At 41.5% G+C, this 18,124-nt stretch overlaps 1 long non-coding RNA gene and 1 pseudogene across 5 annotated transcripts; one reads left to right on the top strand and one right to left on the bottom strand.

Annotated features, from left to right (window-relative positions):
• The window catches only part of LOC118376513 (signal-induced proliferation-associated 1-like protein 1), a 417,378-nt pseudogene that overhangs the window by 338,224 nt on the left and 61,030 nt on the right, over positions 1-18,124 (top strand).
• On the bottom strand, positions 5,859-12,569 carry LOC127909508 (uncharacterized). Of its 5 annotated transcripts, XR_008071622.1 has the most exons (4): positions 11,822-11,998; positions 8,025-8,094; positions 6,993-7,470; positions 6,690-6,769 (listed from the first exon to the last, which is right to left on the bottom strand). It is a non-coding gene; the product is annotated as an uncharacterized LOC127909508 (long non-coding RNA). The 5 variants fall into 5 exon arrangements; XR_008071623.1 differs by lacking the exons at positions 6,690-6,769; positions 6,993-7,470; positions 11,822-11,998 and adding exons at positions 5,859-5,992; positions 12,414-12,569; XR_008071624.1 differs by lacking the exons at positions 6,690-6,769; positions 6,993-7,470 and adding an exon at positions 5,859-5,992.

Below are 18,124 nucleotides of genomic sequence, written 5' to 3' on the forward strand. Positions count from 1 at the left end.
TACACCACCTATAAGGACTATGAACCTGTCTGTCTAACTCTACTGTCTGTCTCTCCTCCAGCTGACTCCAACTCTTAGGGACCCACAGGGACCCCTCTATACCACCTATAAGGACTATGAACCTGTCTGTCTAACTCTAGTTACTGTCTGTCTGTTTCTCCTCCAGCTGACTCCACAGGGACCCACTCCCTGTACACCACCTATAAGGACTATGAGGTGATGTTCCACGTGTCCACCATGCTTCCCTACACACCCAACAACAAACAACAGGTATGGATAGTTATTATCGACCAATGTTGAGATGTTATACAGGCCCAAGACTACTAGAACAAACTAATTAAATAAATTATCTGGAGAGGTAGAAAACTCGATGATCAAGTCCTTTAAAACAATGCTACTGACTTAAAAAAAATAATAATAATCTTATCATCCTTTAAAATGTCTTGGAAATAAATATAATTACAGAAATACAGCCTGTTTGATGCATTTTGCATCATAGGATGGAAAATGGATCATACCGGCTGTATTTGGAAATTATATATCTTGTAAACTTGATTGCTGACATGCAAAGCATTTTGGGACAATATCACCAATGGACTAATGAAACAAATACCAAAAGAACATTTTTGGTTGTGATTTTCCTTTAAATGTTAGGGAAAATAAACAAATAGATTTTTTTTCCCCCACAAAATGTTAATCACAGTGCAGTTATCACAAAACATATCATTTTCCAAACTAGACGATAGGCTATGAAGATCTAGGGAAGGTTGTGTGATAGGCTATGAAGATCTGGGGAAGGTTGTGTGATAGGCTATGAAGGTCTGGGGAAGGTTGTGTGATAGGCTATAAAGGTCTGGGGAAGGTTGTGTGATAGGCTATGAAGATCTGGGGAAGGTTGTGTGATAGGCTATGAAGGTCTGGGGAAGGTTGTGTGATAGGCTATGAAGATCTGGGGAAGGTTGTGTGATAGGCTATGAAGATCTGGGGAAGGTTGTGTGATAGGCTATGAAGATCTGGGGAAGGTTGTGTGATAGGCTATGAAGGTCTGGGGAAGGTTGTGTGATAGGCTATGAAGATCTGGGGAAGGTTGTGTGATAGGCTATGAAGATCTGGGGAAGGTTGTGTGATAGGCTATGAAGGTCTGGGGAAGGTTGTGTGATAGGCTATGAAGATCTGGGGAAGGTTGTGTAATTTAAAGATAGCAGAAAATAAACCGCATATTGGGTCAATTTCCATTGACGAGCATTGAATGAGAGACTATCAGCACAAAATGTATATTTACATAATATGTAAATAAACTTCTCAATTCACATTAGCAACGGGAATGACACGAGCCGAGAGAAGGTTTGGGTGATGTTCTCGCTTCACAGCTCAAAAGTGCCAGAAATGTCACTTGTAGCAAATTAATAATTTATATGCAAGCAACAACTTCATGTATCCACCATATTACGCTCTTAATTAATGCAACAATTCACAAACGTGCAGACGTTTAAATGGTTTATTTTCTCTTCCATATACTCATTAATTTAGCGAGACAATAACACAGCCAAGGGCAACAGCTGCTAGCTAACATGCTATAACATCAAGCGAACAATGCTTGCTTCATCAAGTAACTTCAGCATTGTGAAAATGAACATTTACCGCTCTCATACGAATATAAAAGTAATATTATCGTACAGTGTCCGTCATATTATATAGAGCTAGGTAGCAAGCTAAACAAAATGTCTGCACTCTGCATCCTCACACAGCTAACGTTAGCTTAAGTTGGCAAATTAGTAGGCTAAGTTAACTGGCCAGTTGGCTGAATGCTAACGTCAGCGAACATTAGCTAAACAATAGTTATATTGCTTTTCGGCCCAACTTAGAACAAACCATTGTTTCATTTCAACAATATCGTGCAAAATCAATACATTAAAAAAATATAATTGTAACTGAAAAATTCACTGAGCAGTTGAGTTCCTGCTTGCGTTTTGCATTGGAATGTTCTGAAAATCCCCTTAAAGCGACGGCGTCAATTTCAGAGTACCCGCCTTTCAGTGCAATTTCAGATAAAAACTCGAATAGAAAGGATACCTTCCTATACATTTCAACTGTTTCAAAACATTGCTCTGCTATTACGATTTATACTATATACTTCTCCTCTGTTTTTGGTGCCCTCACTTTCAGCCTGTGAACAGCGTGAAGCGAACCCATGGACATGAGCAGATAATTATGTGTGACTGTGTCAGGGCGAAGTGATCTCAATATCACGGCCTATTTTTTTATTTGTATTATTTTTATTTTACCTTTATTTAAGTCAGCAAGTCAGTTAAGAACAAATTCTTATTTTCAATGACGGCCTAGGAACAGTGGGTTAACTTCCTGTTCAGGGGCAGACGCTCTAACCACTAGGCTACCCTGCCGCCCCTATTCATTGATGATAGGTCCTGCTTTACTGAAGTTGCGAGACATGACAAGCCATGAAATTACGAGAGACAGTTGTGCATATAAAAACCATAACTGGCACGCAGATCGGTAGAAATGGTAAGATAAATTGGCATTCCACATAAGGTTGCTGATTCCTCGTGTAGCCTATTATCGGCAACTTCAGGAGTGTAATGGCAGGATCTGTGACAGCCAGCAGAAAGCCGGAGGAGAACGGTTGGGGCTCAGGTTTTTTTCTTTTTTTTTTTCTGCTTATCTAGATCTCTGATTCCCTCTTGAGTCATTTTGTCTTATTTCATCCAACAGTAAGCTTTTAAGCATCAGACAAGCACAATGCATATAGTTGATTTTATTAAAACATATATGGAAAAATACATGTTTAAAAATGTTGGCCAATCAATTGACAGATGATTTTCGGTCGACAAAGATTTGAGTTGTTTTTGGGGACAGCCTGACTATACTGTGCCCCTCCCCTCTCTCCATCTATTGCTGTCTCGCTATGAAAGTAGCGAGTGTTTGTGTTCTTGGAACTAATCAGTCTCCTCCGTTCCCAAAAATACAGACTCTTAGGAGTCGATTCCTAGACTAATTTAATCTTGACACTTAAGAACGAGTCCATTATTGTGGACTCTCCACCGCTACGTCATCGTCGTTAACAGATGGAAAATGGCAAGAGACAGCAGCGAAGTCTGGCAACACTTTGAGAAATGAAAAGGAAATGTAGAAGTGGAATTGTGGATCAGTAATGGTAGTACAGTAATGGTAGTACAGGTACAGTAATGGTAGTACAGGTACAGTAATGGTAGTACAGGTACAGTAATGGTAGTACAGTAATGGTAGTACAGGTACAGTAATGGTAGTACAGTAATGGTAGTACAGGTACTGTAATGGTAGTACAGTAATGGTAGTACAGTAATGGTAGTACAGTAATGGTGGTACAGTAATGGTAGTACAGTAATGGTAGTACAGGTACAGTAATGGTAGTACAGTAATGGTAGTACAGTAATGGTAGTACAGTAATGGTAGTACAGTAATGGTAGTACAGGTACAGTAATGGTAGTACAGTAATGGTAGTACAGTAATGGTAGTACAGGTACAGTAATGGTAGTACAGGTACAGTAATGGTAGTACAGTAATGGTGGTACAGTAATGGTAGTACAGTAATGGTAGTACAGGTACAGTAATGGTAGTACAGGTACAGTAATGGTAGTACAGGTACAGTAATGGTAGTACAGTAATGGTAGTACAGGTACAGTAATGGTAGTACAGTAATGGTAGTACAGTAATGGTAGTACAGGTACAGTAATGGTAGTACAGGTACAGTAATGGTAGTACAGGTACAGTAATGGTAGTACAGTAATGGTAGTACAGGTACAGTAATGGTAGTACAGTAATGGTAGTACAGGTACAGTAATGGTAGTACAGGTACAGTAATGGTAGTACAGGTACAGTAATGGTAGTACAATGCTTAACCATGTGACGCACCGCGACCCAAACCGTTGCTGGCAGCAGCTACATTGTGAATTCACATGGAATTTGATTCATTTTTCTGACCATTTAATTGCAGCATAAAATAAAAGAGAGATCGTCAACATCCCTAAATAGATTATTGAAAAAGTGACCATCTTGTTGTCCATGTGTTTACCTTGAGAGTTTTCCTTTGCTGTTTTCTCTAACCAATTTGTCTACATTTCCCAGCTCCTGAGGAAGCGTCACATAGGGAATGACATAGTGACCATCGTATTCCAGGAGCCCGGGGCTCAACCCTTCACCCCCAAGAACATACGCTCACACTTTCAACACGTGTTTGTAGTGGTGAGAGCACACCAACCCTGCTCTGACGACACCTCCTATAGGTGAGTGGGAACGTCTAATGCACGCACGATACACGCATTACACACGCACGACACACGCATGACACACACATGACACACGCATGACACACGCACGACACACGCATTACACACGCACGATACACGCATTACACACGCACGACACACGCATTACACACGCACGACACACGCATTACACACGCATTACACACGCATTACACACGCACGACACACGCACGACACACGCATGACACACGCATACGATACACGCATTACACACGCACGACACACGCATTACACACGCATTTATACACGCATTACACACGCACGATACACGCATTACACACGCACGACACACGCATTACACACGCACGATACACGCATTACACACGCATACGATACACGCATTACACACGCACGATACACGCATTACACACGCACGATACACGCATTACACACGCACGATACACGCATACACACGCACGATACACGCATTACACACGCACGACACACGCATTACACACGCACGATACACGCATTACACACGCACGATACACGCATTACACACGCACGACACACGCATGACACACGCATGACACACGCATGACACACGCACGACACACGCACGACACACGCATGACACACACATGACACACGCATGACACACGCATTACACACGCACGACACACGCATGACACACGCACGACACACGCATGACACACGCATGACACACGCATGACACACGCACGACACACGCATGACACACGCATGACACACGCACGACACACGCACGACACACGCATGACACACGCATGACACACGCATTACACACGCACGACACACGCATTACACACGCACGACACACGCATGACACACGCATGACACACGCATGACACACGCACGACACACACATTACACACGCACGACACACGCCTGACACACTGAGACACTGAGCAGACCTATCATACTACTATGACTGACCCTGTAAAACAACACCTATCACACTACTATGACTGACCCTGTAAAACAACACCTATCATACTACTATGACTGACCCTGTAAAACAGCACCTATCATACTACTATGACTGACCCTGTAGAACAACACCTATCATACTACTATGACTGACCCTGTAAAACAGCACCTATCATACTACTATGACTGACCCTGTAAAACAACACCTATCATACTACTATGGCTGACCCTGTAAAAAACAACACCTATCATACTACTATGACTGACCCTGTAAAACAGCACCTATCATACTACTATGACTGACCCTGTAAAACAACACCTATCATACTACTATGACTGACCCTGTAAAACAACACCTATCATACTACTATGACTGACCCTGTAAAACAACACCTATCATACTACTATGACTGACCCTGTAAACAACACCTATCATACTACTATGACTGACCCTGTAAAACAGCACCTATCATACTACTATGACTGACCCTGTAAAACAACACCTATCATACTACTATGACTGACCCTGTAAAACAACACCTATCACACTACTATTACTGACCCTGTAAACAACACCTATCATACTACTATGACTGACCCTGTAAAACAGCACCTATCATACTACTATGGCTGACCCTGTAAAACAACACCTATCATACTACTATGACTGACCCTGTAAAACAACACCTATCATACTACTATGACTGACCCTGTACAACAACACCTATCATACTACTATGACTGACCCTGTAAAACAACACCTATCATACTACTATGACTGACCCTGTAAAACAACACCTATCATACTACTATGGCTGACCCTGTAAAACAACACCTATCATACTACTATGACTGACCCTGTACAACAACACCTATCATACTACTATGACTGACCCTGTAAAACAACACCTATCATACTACTATGACTGACCCTGTAAAACAACACCTATCACACTACTATGACTGACCCTGTAAAACAACACCTATCACACTACTATGACTGACCCTGTAAAACAACACCTATCACACTACTATGACTGACCCTGTAAAACAACACCTATCATACTACTATGACTGACCCTGTACAACAACACCTATCATACTACTATGACTGACCCTGTAAAACAACACCTATCACACTACTATGACTGACCCTGTAAAACAACACCTATCATACTACTATGACTGACCCTGTAAAACAACACCTATCATACTACTATGACTGACCCTGTAAAACAACACCTATCATACTACTATGACTGACCCTGTAAAACAGCACCTATCATACTACTATGACTGACCCTGTAAAACAACACCTATCATACTACTATGACTGACCCTGTAGAACAACACCTATCATACTACTATGACTGACCCTGTAAAACAGCACCTATCACACTACTATGACTGACCCTGTACAACAACACCTATCATACTACTATGACTGACCCTGTACAACAACACCTATCACACTACTATGACTGACCCTGTAAAACAACACCTATCATACTACTATGGCTGACCCTGTAAAACAACACCTATCATACTACTATGACTGACCCTGTAAAACAACACCTATCATACTACTATGACTGACCCTGTAAAACAACACCTATCATACTACTATGACTGACCCTGTAAAACAGCACCTATCATACTACTATGACTGACCCTGTAAAACAACACCTATCATACTACTATGACTGACCCTGTAAAACAACACCTATCATACTACTATGGCTGACCCTGTAAAAACAACACCTATCATACTACTATGACTGACCCTGTAAAACAACACCTATCATACTACTGGGACTGACCCTGTAAAACAACACCTATCATACTACTATGACTGACCCTGTAAAACAACACCTATCACACTACTATGACTGACCCTGTAAAACAACACCTATCATACTACTATGACTGACCCTGTAAAACAACACCTATCATACTACTATGACTGACCCTGTAAAACAACACCTATCATACTACTATGACTGACCCTGTAAACAACACCTATCATACTACTATGACTGACCCTGTAAACAACACCTATCATACTACTATGACTGACCCTGTAAACAACACCTATCATACTACTATGACTGACCCTGTACAACAACACCTATCGTACTACTATGACTGACCCTGTAAAACAACACCTATCATACTACTATGACTGACCCTGTACAACAACACCTATCATACTACTATGACTGACCCTGTAAAACAACACCTATCATACTACTATGACTGACCCTGTAAAACAACACCTATCATACTACTATGACTGACCCTGTAAAACAACACCTATCATACTACTATGACTGACCCTGTAAAACAACACCTATCATACTACTATGACTGACCCTGTAAACAACACCTATCATACTACTATGACTGACCCTGTACAACAACACCTATCACACTACTATGACTGACCCTGTAAAACAGCACCTATCACACTACTATGACTGACCCTGTAAAACAACACCTATCACACTACTATGACTGACCCTGTAAAACAACACCTATCATACTACTATGACTGACCCTGTAAAACAACACCTATCACACTACTATGACTGACCCTGTAAAACAACACCTATCACACTACTATGACTGACCCTGTAAAACAGCACCTATCATACTACTATGACTGACCCTGTAAAACAACACCTATCACACTACTATGACTGACCCTGTAAAACAACACCTATCACACTACTATGACTGACCCTGTAAAACAACACCTATCACACTACTATGACTGACCCTGTACAACAACACCTATCATACTACTATGACCCTGTAAAACAACACCTATCATGCTACTATGACTGACCCTGTAAAACAACACCTATCATACTACTATGACTGACCCTGTACAACAACACCTATCATACTACTATGACTGACCCTGTAAAACAACACCTATCATACTACTATGACTGACCCTGTAAAACAACACCTATCATACTACTATGACTGACCCTGTACAACAACACCTATCATACTACTATGACTGACCCTGTAAAACAACACCTATCATACTACTATGACTGACCCTGTACAACAACACCTATCATACTACTATGACTGACCCTGTAAAACAACACCTATCATACTACTATGACTGACCCTGTAAAACAGCACCTATCATACTACTATGACTGACCCTGTAAAACAACACCTATCATACTACTATGACTGACCCTGTACAACAACACCTATCATACTACTATGACTGACCCTGTAAAACAACACCTATCATACTACTATGACTGACCCTGTACAACAACACCTATCATACTACTATGACTGACCCTGTACAACAACACCTATCATACTACTATGACTGACCCTGTAAAACAACACCTATCATACTACTATGACTGACCCTGTAAAACAACACCTATCATACTACTATGACTGACCCTGTAAAACAACACCTATCATACTACTATGACTGACCCTGTAAAACAACACCTATCATACTACTATGACTGACCCTGTAAAACAACACCTATCATACTACTATGACTGACCCTGTAAAACAACACCTATCATACTACTATGACTGACCCTGTAGAACAACACCTATCATACTACTATGACTGACCCTGTAAAACAACACCTATCATACTACTATGACTGACCCTGTAAAACAACACCTATCATACTACTATGACTGACCCTGTACAACAACACCTATCATACTACTATGACTGACCCTGTAAAACAACACCTATCATACTACTATGACTGACCCTGTAAAACAGCACCTATCATACTACTATGACTGACCCTGTAAAACAACACCTATCATACTACTATGACTGACCCTGTAAACAACACCTATCATACTACTATGGCTGACCCTGTAAAACAACACCTATCATACTACTATGACTGACCCTGTAAAACAACACCTATCATACTACTATGACTGACCCTGTAAACAACACCTATCATACTACTATGACTGACCCTGTAAAACAACACCTATCACACTACTATGACTGACCCTGTAAAACAACACCTATCATACTACTATGACTGACCCTGTAAAACAACACCTATCATACTACTATGACTGACCCTGTAAAACAACACCTATCACACTACTATGACTGACCCTGTAAAACAACACCTATCATACTACTATGACTGACCCTGTAAAACAACACCTATCATACTACTATGACTGACCCTGTAAACAACACCTATCATACTACTATGGGAAGACCCTGTACAACAACACCTATCATACTACTATGACTGACCCTGTAAAACAACACCTATCATACTACTATGACTGACCCTGTACAACAACACCTATCATGCTACTATGACTGACCCTGTAAAACAACACCTATCATACTACTATGACTGACCCTGTAAAACAACACCTATCATACTACTATGACTGACCCTGTAAACAACACCTATCATACTACTATGACTGACCCTGTAAAACAACACCTATCATACTACTATGACTGACCCTGTAATACAACACCTATCATACTACTATGACTGACCCTGTAAAACAACACCTATCATACTACTATGACTGACCCTGTAGAACACCTATCATACTACTATACTGACCCTGTAAAACAACACCTATCACACTACTATGACTGACCCTGTAAAACAACACCTATCATACTACTATGACTGACCCTGTAAAACAACACCTATCACACTACTATGACTGACCCTGTAAAACAACACCTATCACACTACTATGACTGACCCTGTAAAACAGCACCTATCATACTACTATGACTGACCCTGTAAAACAACACCTATCACACTACTATGACTGACCCTGTAAAACAACACCTATCACACTACTATGACTGACCCTGTAAAACAGCACCTATCACACTACTATGACTGACCCTGTAAAACAACACCTATCATACTACTATGACTGACCCTGTAAAACAACACCTATCATACTACTATGACTGACCCTGTAAAACAACACCTATCATACTACTATGACTGACCCTGTAAAACAACACCTATCATACTACTATGACTGACCCTGTAAAACAACACCTATCATACTACTATGACTGACCCTGTAAACAACACCTATCATACTACTATGACTGACCCTGTACAACAACACCTATCATACTACTATGACTGACCCTGTAAAACAACACCTATCATACTACTATGACTGACCCTGTACAACAACACCTATCATACTGCTATGACTGACCCTGTAAAACAACACCTATCATACTACTATGACTGACCCTGTAAAACAGCACCTATCATACTACTATGACTGACCCTGTAAAACAACACCTATCATACTACTATGACTGACCCTGTACAACAACACCTATCATACTACTATGACTGACCCTGTAAAACAACACCTATCATACTACTATGACTGACCCTGTACAACAACACCTATCATACTACTATGACTGACCCTGTACAACAACACCTATCATACTACTATGACTGACCCTGTAAAACAACACCTATCATACTACTATGACTGACCCTGTAAAACAACACCTATCATACTACTATGACTGACCCTGTAAAACAACACCTATCATACTACTATGACTGACCCTGTAAAACAACACCTATCATACTACTATGACTGACCCTGTAAAACACCACCTATCATACTACTATGACTGACCCTGTAAACAACACCTATCATACTACTATGACTGACCCTGTAGAACAACACCCATCATACTACTATGACTGACCCTGTAAAACAACACCTATCATACTACTATGACTGACCCTGTACAACAACACCTATCATACTACTATGACTGACCCTGTAAAACAACACCTATCATACTACTATGACTGACCCTGTAAAACAGCACCTATCATACTACTATGACTGACCCTGTAAAACAACACCTATCATACTACTATGACTGACCCTGTAAAACAACACCTATCATACCACTATGACTGACCCTGTAAACAACACCTATCATACTACTATGACTGACCCTGTACAACAACACCTATCATACTACTATGACTGACCCTGTAAAACAACACCTATCATACTACTATGACTGACCCTGTAAAACAACACCTATCATACTACTATGACTGACCCTGTAAAACAACACCTATCATACTACTATGACTGACCCTGTACAACAACACCTATCATACTACTATGACTGACCCTGTACAACAACACCTATCATACTACTATGACTGACCCTGTAAAACAACACCTATCATACTACTATGACTGACCCTGTAAAACAACACCTATCATACTACTATGACTGACCCTGTAAAACAACACCTATCATACTACTATGACTGACCCTGTAAAACAACACCTATCATACTACTATGACTGACCCTGTAAAACAACACCTATCATACTACTATGACTGACCCTGTAAAACAACACCTATCATACTACTATGACTGACCCTGTACAACAACACCTATCATACTACTATGACTGACCCTGTACAACAACACCTATCACACTACTATGACTGACCCTGTAAAACAACACCTATCATACTACTATGACTGACCCTGTAAAACAACACCTATCACACTACTATGACTGACCCTGTAAAACAACACCTATCATACTACTATGACTGACCCTGTAAAACAACACCTATCATACTACTATGACTGACCCTGTAAAACAACACCTATCATACTACTATGACTGACCCTGTAAAACAACACCTATCATACTACTATGACTGACCCTGTAAAACAAACACCTATCATACTACTATGACTGACCCTGTAAAACAACACCTATCACACTACTATGACTGACCCTGTAAAACAACACCTATCACACTACTATGACTGACCCTGTAAAACAACACCTATCATACTACTATGACTGACCCTGTAAAACAACACCTATCATACTACTATGACTGACCCTGTAAAAACAACACCTATCATACTACTATGACTGACCCTGTAAAACAACACCTATCATACTACTATGACTGACCCTGTAAAACAACACCTATCATACTACTATGACTGACCCTGTAAAACAACACCTATCATACTACTATGACTGACCCTGTAAAACAACACCTATCATACTACTATGACTGACCCTGTAAAACAACACCTATCACTACTATGACTGACCCTGTAAAACAACACCTATCACACTACTATGACTGACCCTGTAAAACAACACCTATCATACTACTATGACTGACCCTGTAAAACAACACCTATCATACTACTATGACTGACCCTGTAAAACAACACCTATCATACTACTATGACTGACCCTGTAAAACAACACATTTCACTGCACCAATTGTTGTATGTATAATAATAATACACATTGCATTAATTTTATGTACATAATATGGTTGGGCGGTTTTCAGATATTCATATCGTCATACTGTCCTTCTCTCATCCCGGGATTTATTGTATTACCGGTTTAGTACACCATTTAAAAAATGTTTAAAAAAAAAATACCATCGGTTACCAGAATGCTAACAAAATTAGCACAAGTAATAGTGAATTTTCATGGATGCTGCTAGCTCAATATGATAACGAGCGCAAACTAAAATAAACGAAACGCAAAGACAGGAAATCCAGCTCATAATGTTCTACATGCAGTGCCTTGCGAAAGTATTCGGCCCCCTTGAACTTTGCGACCTTTTGCCACATTTCAGGCTTCAGACATAAAGATATAAAACTGGATTGGGCGTGCAAAATGATTCAGCCCTTTACTTTCAGTTCAATGAGGATCTCTGAATGATCCAATGTTGACCTAAATGACTAATGATGATAAATACAATCCACCTGTGTGTAATCAAGTCTCCGTATAAATGCACCTGCACTGTGATAGTCTCAGAGGTCCGTTAAAAGCGCAGAGAGCATCATGAAGAACAAGGAACACACCAGGCAGGTCCGAGATACTGTTGTGAAGAAGTTTAAAGCCGGATTTGGATACAAAAATATTTCCCAAGCTTTAAACATCCCAAGGAGCACTGTGCAAGCGATAATATTGAAATGGAAGGAGTATCAGACCACTGCAAATCTACCAAGACCTGGCCGTCCCTCTAAACTTTCAGCTCATACAAGGAGAAGACTGATCAGAGATGCAGCCAAGAGGCCCATGATCACTCTGGATGAACTGCAGAGATCTACAGCTGAGGTGGGAGACTGTCCATAGGACAACAATCAGTCGTATATTGCACAAATCTGGTCTTTATGGAAGAGTGGCAAGAAGAAAGCCATTTCTTAAAGATATCCATAAAATGTGTCGTTTAAAGTTTGCCACAAGCCACCTGGGAGACACACCAAACATGTGGAAGAAGGTGCTCTGGTCAGATGAAACCAAAATTGAACTTTTTGGCAACAATGCAAACGTTATGTTTGGCGTAAAGCAACACAGCTCATCACCCTGAACACACCATCCCCACTGTCAAACATGGTGGTGGCAGCATCATGGTTTGGGCCTGCTTTTCTTCAGCAGGGACAGGGAAGATGGTTAAAATTGATGGGAAGATTGATGGAGCCAAATACAGGACCATTCTGGAAGAAAACCTGATGGAGTCTGCAAAAGACCTGAGACTGGGACGGAGATTTGTCTTCCAACAAGACAATGATCCAAAACATAAAGCAAAATCTACAATGGAATGGTTCAAAAATAAACATATCCAGGTGTTAGAATGGCCAAGTCAAAGTCCAGACCTGAATCCAATCGAGAATCTGTGGAAAGAACTGAAAACTGCTGTTCACAAATGCTCTCATCCAACCTCACTGAGCTCGAGCTGTTTTGCAAGGAGGAATGGGAAAAAAATGTCCGTCTCTCGATGTGTAAAACTGATAGAGACATACCCCAAGCTTTACTTACAGCTGTAATCGCAGCAAAAGGTGGCGCTACAAAGTATTAACTTAAGGGGGCTGAATAATTTTGCACGCCCAATTTTTCCGTTTTTGATTTGTTAAAAAGTTTTAAATATGCAATAAATGTCGTTCCACTTCATGATTGTGTCCCACTTGTTGTTGATTCTTCACAAAAAATACAGTTTTAGATCTTTATGTTTGAAGCCTGAAATGTGGCAAAAGGTCGCAAAGTTCAAGGGGGCCGAAATACTTTCAAGGCACTGTATGTGGAGTCTGGAGTTGCTTGGGAAACAGGCCTTCCTGGGAGCAGAGGGGCCGAGAACGGAGAGGAGAAAAAAACAGGAAATGGAAACGATGGCAGTGGCAGCAGTACAGTTAACCAAAGGGCTTTGACTTCTCAAACACGGCAGAAACACAACACGGGGTGATGCCAAGTCACCTTATTAATTCAGTAACTTCGATACCTACCAAGTTAAACTTAAGAGTCGAGTTAACGCAGAATTCTTCATTTTACAGGGGGGAGGGGAGTTAAAACGTGTAAGAAATCTCTTGCTGCGTTTTTTGTAAACACAGATCTAAAACGCATCTTATTGTAACTTCCTTCAGCATCAGACACATTTTTGTGCTTCAACTGGGATGAGAATCGATGGCGTTGATCAGCAGACAGCGCTCTGACTGATGTGTAGCTTCTTTCTTCAGCTACTTTTCTCCATGTAGCCAGCCTACTTTTCTCCATGTAGCCAGCCTACTTTCCTCTATGTAGCCAGTCTACTTTTCTCCATGGAGCCAGCCTACTTTCCTCTATGTAGCCAGCCTACTTTCACTCCATGTAGCCAGCCTACTTTTCTCCATGTAGCCAGCCTACTTTCCTCCATGTAGGCAGCCTACTTTTTCTCCATGTAGCCAGCCTACTTTCCTCTATGTAGCCAGCCTACTTTCCTCCATGTAGCCAGCCTACTTTTCTCCATGTAGCCAGCCTACTTTTCTCCATGTAGGCAGCCTACTTTTTTCTCCATGTAGCCAGCCTACTTTCCTCTATGTAGCCAGCCTACTTTCCTCCATGTAGCCAGCCTACTTTTCTCCATGTAGCCAGTCTACTTTTTCTCCATGTAGCCAGCCTACTTTTCTCCATGTAGCCAGCCTACTTTTCTCCATGTAGCCAGCCTACTTTTTCTCCATGTAGCCAGCCTACTTTCCTCTATGTAGCCAGCCTACTTTCCTCTATGTAGCTAGCCTACTTTCCTCTATGTAGCCAGTCTACTTTTCTCCATGTAGCCAGCCTACTTTTCTCCATGTAGCCAGCCTACTTTTCTCCATGTAGCCAGCCTACTTTCCTCCATGTAGCCAGCCTACTTTTCTCCATGTAGCCAGCCTACTTTCCTCTATGTAGCCAGTCTATTTTCTCCATGTAGCCAGCCTACTTTTTCCATGTAGCCAGCCTACTTTTCTCCATGTAGCCAGCCTACTTTTCTCCATGTAATAGCCTACTTTCCTCCATGTAGCCAGCCTATTTTTCTCCATGTAGCCAGCCTACTTTCCTCTATGTAGCCAGCCTACTTTTTTCCTCCATGTAGCCAGCCTACTTTTCTCCATGTAGCCAGCCTACTTTTCTCCATGTAGGCAGCCTACTTTTCTCCATGTAGCCAGCCTACTTTCCTCTATGTAGCCAGCCTACTTTCCTCTATGTAGCCAGCCTACTTTCCTCCATGTAGCCAGCCTACTTTTCTCCATGTAGCCAGCTCACTCCTCTATGTAGCCAGCCTACTTTTTCCTCCATGTAGCCAGCCTACTTTCCTCCATGTAGCCAGCCTCATTTTTCCTCTATGTAGCCAGCCTACTTTCCTCTATGTAGCCAGCCTATTTTTCTCTATGTAGCCAGTCTACTTTTCTCCATGTAGCCAGCTCTTTTTTCTCCATGTAGCCAGCCTACTTTTCTCCATGTAGCCAGCCTACTTTTCTTCCATGTAGCCAGCCTACTTTCCCTCCATGTAGCCAGCCTACTTTTCTCCCATGTAGCCAGCCTACTTTTCTCATGTAGCCAGCCTATTTTCCTCCATGTAGCCAGCCTACTTTTCTCCATGTAGCCAGCCTATTTTCCTCTATGTAGCCAGCCTACTTTCCTCTATGTAGCCAGCCTACTTTTCTCCATGTAGCCAGCCTACTTTCCTCTATGTAGCCAGCCTACTTTCCTCCATGTAGCCAGCCTACTTTTCTCCATGTAGCCAGCCTACTTTCCTCTATGTAGCCAGCCTACTTTCCTCCAATAAAATATAAGATGAACTTTACTTGTTAGGAAATGTAGCTGGCTACATACTTTCCCATGATGAACATTATAAATGTTAGTGGGAGTACATTCATAATGGGTCTCAATGCAACATCTTTTGCAAAAATTGTAAGCTCATTTACTGCCTGCAAGATAGCATTGCACTTTGTCACGCCTTGGTCATTGTATCTTGTGTTTTTGTTATATGTTTGGGTAGGCCAGGTGTGACATGGGTTTATATGTTGTATTTCTGTATTGGGGCTTGTATTAATTGGGAGTGTGTATTATTAGGGTGTGTCTAGTTAGGCTTGGCTGCCTGAGGCGATTCCCTAATTGGAGTCAGCTGATTCTGATTCAGAGTTCAGTGTGTCAAATCAGAGGGCATGCTGTCCGGTCCTCTGGCAGTCTCTATGGGGGTGCCACAGGGTTCAATTCTCGGGCCGACTCTTTCTCTGTATATCAATGATGTTGCTTTGCTGCAAGGGCGATTCCCTGATCCACCTCTACGCAGACGACACCATTCTATATACTTTCTCGCCCGTCATTGACACTGTGCTATCCAACCTCCAAACGAGCTTCAATGCCATACAGCACTCCTTCTGTGGCCTCCAACTGCTCTTAAACGCGAGTAAACCAAATGCATGCTTTTCAACCGATCGCTGCCTGCACCCGCATGCCCGACTAGCATCACCACCCTGGATGGTTCCAGCCTTGAATATGTGGACATCTATAAGTACCTAGGTGTCTGGCTAGACTGCAAATTCTCCTTCCAGACTCACATCAAACATCTCAATCAAAATCAAACCAGAGTCGGCTTTTTTCTATTCCGCAACAAAGCCTCCTTCACTCACGCTGCCAAACTTACCCTAGTAAAACTGACTATCCTACTCGGGACCTCGACTGTGATGTCATCTACAAAATGGCTTCAACACTCTACCCAGCAAACTGGATGCAGTCTATCACAGTGCCATCCGTTTTGTCACTAAAGCACCTTTATACCACCCACCACTGCGTACTTGTATGCTCTAGTGGGCTGGCCCTCACTACATATTCGCCGCAGACCCACTGGGCTCCAGGTCATCTACAAGTCCATGCTAGGTAAAGCTCCGCCTTATCTCAGTTCACTGGTCACGATGGCAACACCCATCCAGTAGCACGCGCTCCAGCAGGTGTATCTCACTGATCATCCCTAAAGCCAACACCTCATTTTGGCGCCTTTCTGTTCCAGTACTCTGCTGCCTGTGACTGGAACAATTGCAAAATCGCTGAAGTTGGAGACTTTATCTCCCTCTCCAACTTCAAACATCAGCTATCGAGGAGCAACTAACCGATCACGGCTGCGGCTATTTTCATAGTCTATGGGTAAATAGCTCACCCTTTTCACCTACCTCATTCCCATACTGTTTTTATACTGTTTTATTTATTTACTTTTCTGCTCTTTTGCACACCAATATCTCTACCTGTACATGCCCATCTGATCATTTATCACTCCAGTGTTAATCTGCAAAATTGTATTATTCGCCTACCTCCTCATGCCTTTTGCACACATTGTATATAGACTGCCCATTTTTTTCTACTGTGTTATTGACTTGCTAATTGTTTACTCCATGTGTAACTCTGTGTTGTCTGTTCACACTGCTATGCTTTATCTTGGCCAGGTCGCAGTTGCAAATGAGAACTTGTTCTCAACTAGCCTACCTGGTTAAATAAAGGTGAAATAAAAAATAAAAAAATAAAAATT

Source organism: Oncorhynchus keta, chromosome 19, assembly GCF_023373465.1.
Source record: "Oncorhynchus keta strain PuntledgeMale-10-30-2019 chromosome 19, Oket_V2, whole genome shotgun sequence".
NCBI lineage: Eukaryota > Metazoa > Chordata > Actinopteri > Salmoniformes > Salmonidae > Oncorhynchus > Oncorhynchus keta.